A 6332-nucleotide genomic window follows, 5' to 3' on the forward strand; every position below is an offset into this window, starting at 1 on the left:
CTGAGTGCGACAGCAGCGACCCTGCGGCAGAAGTCCTGATGGTCAACACGCCGCGCAGCCCGCCTGGTTTTCGTTGCGTCAACGGAGGCGACGGCGGCGGCGATCTGTCGCAAGCTCATGAAGAGTATCATCCCGAAGCCCTCACCTCATAGCAGAGGGAGGAACTTCACCGCCGCAACGTGGAGGCATTCCACACGCCCATCGTCGGAGAAACCTCCGAGGCTCGGGCCTTGGAGGCGGCGCGCCTGGCCACTTTGGCTGAGCGCACTCAACTGGAGAACCTTCAGCATACACTCGACGAGCGCGCTCGGTGGCAGATCCCTGAGTCCAGCGAACGGCAATGACAACTTTTTCCGTCTGAACCACAGGTATACCGCACTCCAATTCAGAATCTTACAGCCGCTGCCCGTATAGCAGAGTCCATTCAGCCGTCCCAGTCGGAGACTGGAAGAGGTTTGATGCAAATCAGAGCGTTGCTGTGAGCAGTAGGAGAGCAGTACACAGCAGTATCTCAGTCGCGTAACAGAATACACAGCAGATCTGTGATGGCTGACACAGTTCAGTCGGCCCACAGCCCAAGATCGCCCCTGCAGCGTGAGGGACGTAGGCATCGCCAGGATCAGTACGTTGGTCGGAACCATGAGCAGTATGATCACCGACTCGACCGTGATGATCGCCGTCGGGTGCCCACACCTCCTCCGAGGAGTGGATCATATGTGCCCTGGCAATATGATGATAGGCGCCCGCACAGTGGTGAACGAAGGGTACCAGTCGACCCAAGGGAGCCAGGTTTTGATGCGAGATCGATTCTCGTTCAAGGTCTGGTCGACAGGAACAGAGCACACAGAGAGGGACTTGACAGAGATCGCCCGACTGGTAGCAGAGTTCATGTTTCTGGTCCAGAGTGTTTCAGCAGGGCCATCAGGGCTGCAGAGATTCCTCCCAACTTCAGGTTGGCGACTGGAGTTAGCAAGTTCACTGGTGAGTCCAAGCCCGACACTTGGCTTGAGGATTACCGAGTGGCTGTACAAATCGATGGTGGCAATGATGAGGTGGCCATGAAGCACCTCTCCTTGATGCTTGAAGGATCAGCTAGAGCCTGGTTGAATCAGTTGACTCCAGGCAGTATCTTCAGCTGGGAAGAGTTAGCCCGAGTGTTCGTCAGAACGTTTGAAGGTACATGCAAACGACCTGCAGGGTTGGCAGAATTACAACATTGTGTGCAAAAACTGAATGAAACTTTGAGAGATTACATCCAGAGGTGGACCACTTTGCATCACACAGTGGAGATGTGTCTCAGCATCAAGCAGTGTGCGCCCTGAAGGAGGGTGTTCGGTATCGTGAGCTTAACCTCAAATTCGGTAAGACATGAGACATGACCCTAACCCGAATGATGGAAATAGCCACTCGGTACGCAAATGGTGAAGAAGAAGACCAACTCCGCAGCGGCAAGAGCAAACCAGTTGGCCAAGACACTGGAGGAGGTAATTCCAATCGGAAACAGAAACGTAAAGCTGAGCCTGCAGGGCCTGGTGAAACTGCAGCAGTGATCCAAGGAAAGTTTAAAGGGAAACCTAAGGGGCCCTGGACCCCCAAGAAGGTGAAAGATCAAGCAGGGAATGATGTGTTGGATTTGCCATGTCACACTCACACCAAGAAAGACGAAGAGGGAAATCTGATTTATCCCAAGCATACCACTCGACAGTGTCGACTCCTTATCCAGCAATTCCGAGAGAAACAACCCAGTGAGAAAGAGAAGGAGTCTGATAAGGATGAGGACAAAGAAGAGGATGATGGTTTCCCCAATGTCAATTCCACCTTGGTGATTTTTGCTGACATTGAGAGCAAAAGTCAACTAAAAGTCATAAACAGAGAAGTAAACATGGTTGCCCCGGCAACGACGACATATTTGAAGTGGTCGCAAACTGCAATCACATTTGACCAGTCCGATCACCCAGCACGCGTTGCCAATCCAGGGTGGCAAGCGTTGGTAGTCGACCCAGTGGTTGGAGGCACTCGACTGACTAGAGTGTTGATGGATGGTGGCACTGGTCTAAATATTCTTTACGCTTAAACCCTGAAGGGGGCATTCCGATGTCTAAGCTTAGTGAGAGCAACATGAGCTTCCACGGTGTTATCCCTGGAAAGAAAGCTGAATCACTCGGTCAGATCACTCTTGACGTGGTTTTCGGTGATTCGAAGAATTACCGTAAGGAAAAGTTGACATTTGAAGTGGTAGATTTTCAAAGTGCTTATCATGCTATTCTAGACAGACCTGCATATGCTCGTTTCATGGCTCGACCATGTTACGTGTATCTTAAGTTGAAGATGCCTGGTCCCAGAGGTGTGATCACAGTTACTGGTAATCGACAGAAAGTAGAAGAGTGCCTTCAGAAGGGCTCGAAAATTGCTGATGAGCAGATGGCAGCAGTTGAGATGCAGGAATACCAGAAGAATGCATATCCGAGTGATTTGCTGCGAGCCAAAAAGCCTGCCTCAGATTCTGCATTTTAGTCGTTCGGTGAAACAAAGTCAGTCCATATTCACCCGACCGATCCCAATGCTGCTCCGACTCATATCTCAACATCACTCGACAGCAAATAGGAAGAAGCGCGCATCCAGTTCCTCCGTGAGAACTGGGACATCTTCGTATGGAAACCTTCTGACATGCCAGGTGTGCCTAGGGGGCTGTCTGAGCACCATTTGCGAGTCGACCCAAAGGTAAAACCAGTCAAAGAGCGTCTCTGACGGTCCGCCGTACAGAAGAGAAAAGCCATTGGCGAGGAAGTGGCTCAGCTTTTGGCAGCTGAGTTCATCCGAGAGATTTACCACTCCGAGTGGCTCGCCAATGTCGTCATGGTTCCTAAAAAAGACGATTCACTCTGTATGTGTATCGACTTCAAGCATATCAATCGGGCCTGCCCGAAGGATCACTTCCCTCTTCCTCGCATCGATCAGATAGTCGACTCGATTGCGGGATGCGAGCGGTTGTCTTTCCTAGATGCATATTCCGGGTACCATCAGATCCGACTGTATGGACCCGATGAAATAAAAACAGATTTTATGACCCCATTCGGGTGTTTTTGCTATGTCACCATGCCCTTTGGTCTGAAGAATGCTGGCGCCACATTCATGCGCATGATACAGAAGTGCCTGCTCACTCAAATCAGTCGGAATGTGGAAGGATACATGGATGACATCGTGGTTAAGTCGCGTAAAGGTTCCGACCTGCTGACTGACCTCGCTGAAACCTTTGCCAATTTGAGGAGATATGATATCAAGCTCAATCCGTCGAAGTGTACGTTTGGAGTTCCAGGTGGCAAGTTACTTGGTTTCCTCGTTTCCGAATGTGGGATCAATGCAAACCCAGAGAAAGTTGGAGCAATACTCCAAATGAAACGCGCGCTGTGCGCATACACGACGTTCAGAAGCTTACTGGTTGTTTGGCCGCTTTGAGTCGACTCATCTCCCGTCTCGGTGAAAAGCTTTTGCCTCTTTACCGACTGATGAAGAAATCTGATAAGTTCGAGTGGACTCCTGAAGCTGACGCAGCATTTGCAGAGCTCAAAACCCTGCTTTCCACCTAGCCGGTGCTCGCTGCTCCAATCAGCAAAGAGCCTTTATTGCTTTATATTGCAGCCACTGGACAAGTCGTCAGTACAGTACTCATGGTCGAGCGAGAAGAAGAAGGTAAAGCCTACAAGGTTCAGTGCCTAGTGTATTATATTTCTGAAGTTTTAACCCCATCCAAGTAGAGATATCCACATTATCAGAAGCTTGTCTATGGAATTTACTTGACCACAAAGAAGGTTGCCCTTACTTCTCAGATCATTCAATTACAGTCGTCAGCGACGCTCCATTATCAGAAATTTTGAACAACAGAGATGCAACTGGTCGAGTGGCTAAGTGGGCGATTGAACTCCTTCCATTGGATATCAAGTTTGAGGCAAAGAAAGCAATCAAATCCCAAGCAATAGCAGATTTTCTCGTCGAGTGGATTGAAGAGCAGCTGCCGACTCAGATTCAGTCGGAACATTAGACTATGTTCTTTGACGGGTCCAAGATGTTGAATGGTTCAGGTGCTGGAGTAGTCTTGGTATCCCCGCGAGGCGACAAGCTCAGTTATGTTCTCCAGATTCACTTTGACTCCTCAAACAATGAGGCTGAATATGAGGCACTTCTGTACGGGTTGCGTATGGCCATTTCACTCGGCATCCGGCGCCTAATGGTTTACGGCGACTCGGATTTGGTGGTCAATCAAGTGATGAAGGAATGGGACGTGAGGAGTCCAGCTATGACTGGTTATTGCAATGCAGTGAGGAAATTGGAAAAGAAGTTTGAGGGGTTAGAGCTTCATCATATACCCCGACTGAAGAACCAAGCAGCCGATGACCTGGCAAAGATAGGTTCCAAGAGGGAGCCTATTCCCAGCAATGTGTTTTTGGAACATGTTCACACACCATTCGTTCAAGAGGATCCCTTCACAGAAGAGCCCCCACAGCCTAAGAGCTCCATTGATCCGACTGAAGTTGAAATCCCAGCCGTGGTCAACTTGATCATGGAAGTTTTGGTCGTTATTGCCAATTGGACAGTGCCATACATTACATATATTCTCAGGAAAGATCTCCCAGAGGATGAAGAAGAGGCTCGTCAAATTGTCCGTCGATCCAAAGCCTTTACTGTGATGGGTGGACAGCTTTACAGAGAGAGTGTTACTAGAGTCGCTCAGAAATGCATCACACCAGAAGAAGGCCGAATGATCCTCAATGATATCCACTCGGGGACCTGTGGTCACCACATGTCCTGTCGGACCATCGTGGCCAAAGCATACTGAGCGGGGTTTTACTTGCCACGTGCCAATGAGATGGCAAAGGAAATAGTCGACAAGTGTGAGGGCTGTCAGTTCTACTCCAACATGTCCCACAAGCCTGCATCAGCCTTGAAGACCATTCCACTCGTCTGGCCATTTGCTGTTTGGGGATTGGATATGGTTGGACCTCTGAGGACTGGCAGGAGTGGCTTCACCCATCTGCTTGCGGCAATCGACAAGTTCACCAAATGGATTGAAGCTAAACCTATCAAAAACCTTGAATCAAGTACTGCTGTCAGCTTCATTAGAGAGCTAACGTTCAGATATGGAGTTCCACACAGAATCATCACAGATAATGGGTCAAACTTTGATTCAGACGAGTTCAGAGCTTTCTGCGCTTCCCAAGGCACTCAGGTCGACTATGCTTCAGTCTCCCACCCACAGTCGAATGGACAAGCGGAGAGAGCAAACGGTTTGATCCTCAAAGGGCTGATACCTCGATTGATGCGTGACCTCAAGCATGCAGCAGGCGCTTGGGTCGATGAGCTACCATCAGTGCTTTGGGGATTGAGAACAACTCCCAATCGGTCGACTGGCCGGACTCCCTTCTTCTTGGTGTATGGGGCTGAAGCTGTGCTGCCGAGTGACTTGCTTCACAATGCACCCCGAGTGGAACTTTTCTCAGAAACTGAAGCAGAACAAGCTCGACAGGACGCTATTGATCTTCTAGAAGAAGAGAGAGAGATGGCCTTGATCCGGTCGACTATCTATCAGCAAGACATTCATCGATTATACGCCAGAAACGTCAGAGGTCGAGCATTTCAGGAAGGTGACCTAGTACTCAGAATGGATCAACAACGGCCGCACAAGCTTGCTCCCGCTTGGGAAGGTCCCCTCATCATCACTAAGGTGCTCCACAACGGAGCATATCACCTCTACAATGTGGAGCACAATAAAGACGAGCCACACGCTTGACACGCGGAGCTGCTCCGACGTTTTTATAGTTAAGTCATTCAGACTATCGAGATGTAATAAGAAGTACCTTTTAGTTTGTTTATCAAAGACACAGTTTTACAGTCTCCTAAATGGTTGTTGTTGCTTATACATGTGTTTAAAATCCCCCAGTGGGTGGCTTAGCTGTGAATCCGTTTCGCCTAAGTTTCAAAAACAAACTCCAGTGAAGAGCAAGCCTCTCACTTGGAGACTTAGCCGCGAATCCGATTCGCCTAAGTTTAAAAAATCCCACCGAGTGAAGAGCAACCCTCTCACTCGGGGGCTTAGCTGCAGTCCCGTACTCGCCTAAGTTTAAAAAAATCCCACCGAGTGAAGAGCAACCCTCTCACTCGGGGGCTTAGCTGCAGTCCAGTACTCGCCTAAGTTCAAAAAATCCCACTCAGTGAAGAGCAACCCTCTCACTCGAGGGCTTAGCTGCAGTCCCGTACTCGCCTAAGTTTAAAAAATCCCACCGAGTAAAGAGCAGCCCTCTCACTCGGGGGCTTAGCTGTAGTCCAGTACTCACCTA

This window comes from Triticum aestivum, chromosome 1D (genome assembly GCF_018294505.1).
Source record: "Triticum aestivum cultivar Chinese Spring chromosome 1D, IWGSC CS RefSeq v2.1, whole genome shotgun sequence".
NCBI lineage: Eukaryota > Viridiplantae > Streptophyta > Magnoliopsida > Poales > Poaceae > Triticum > Triticum aestivum.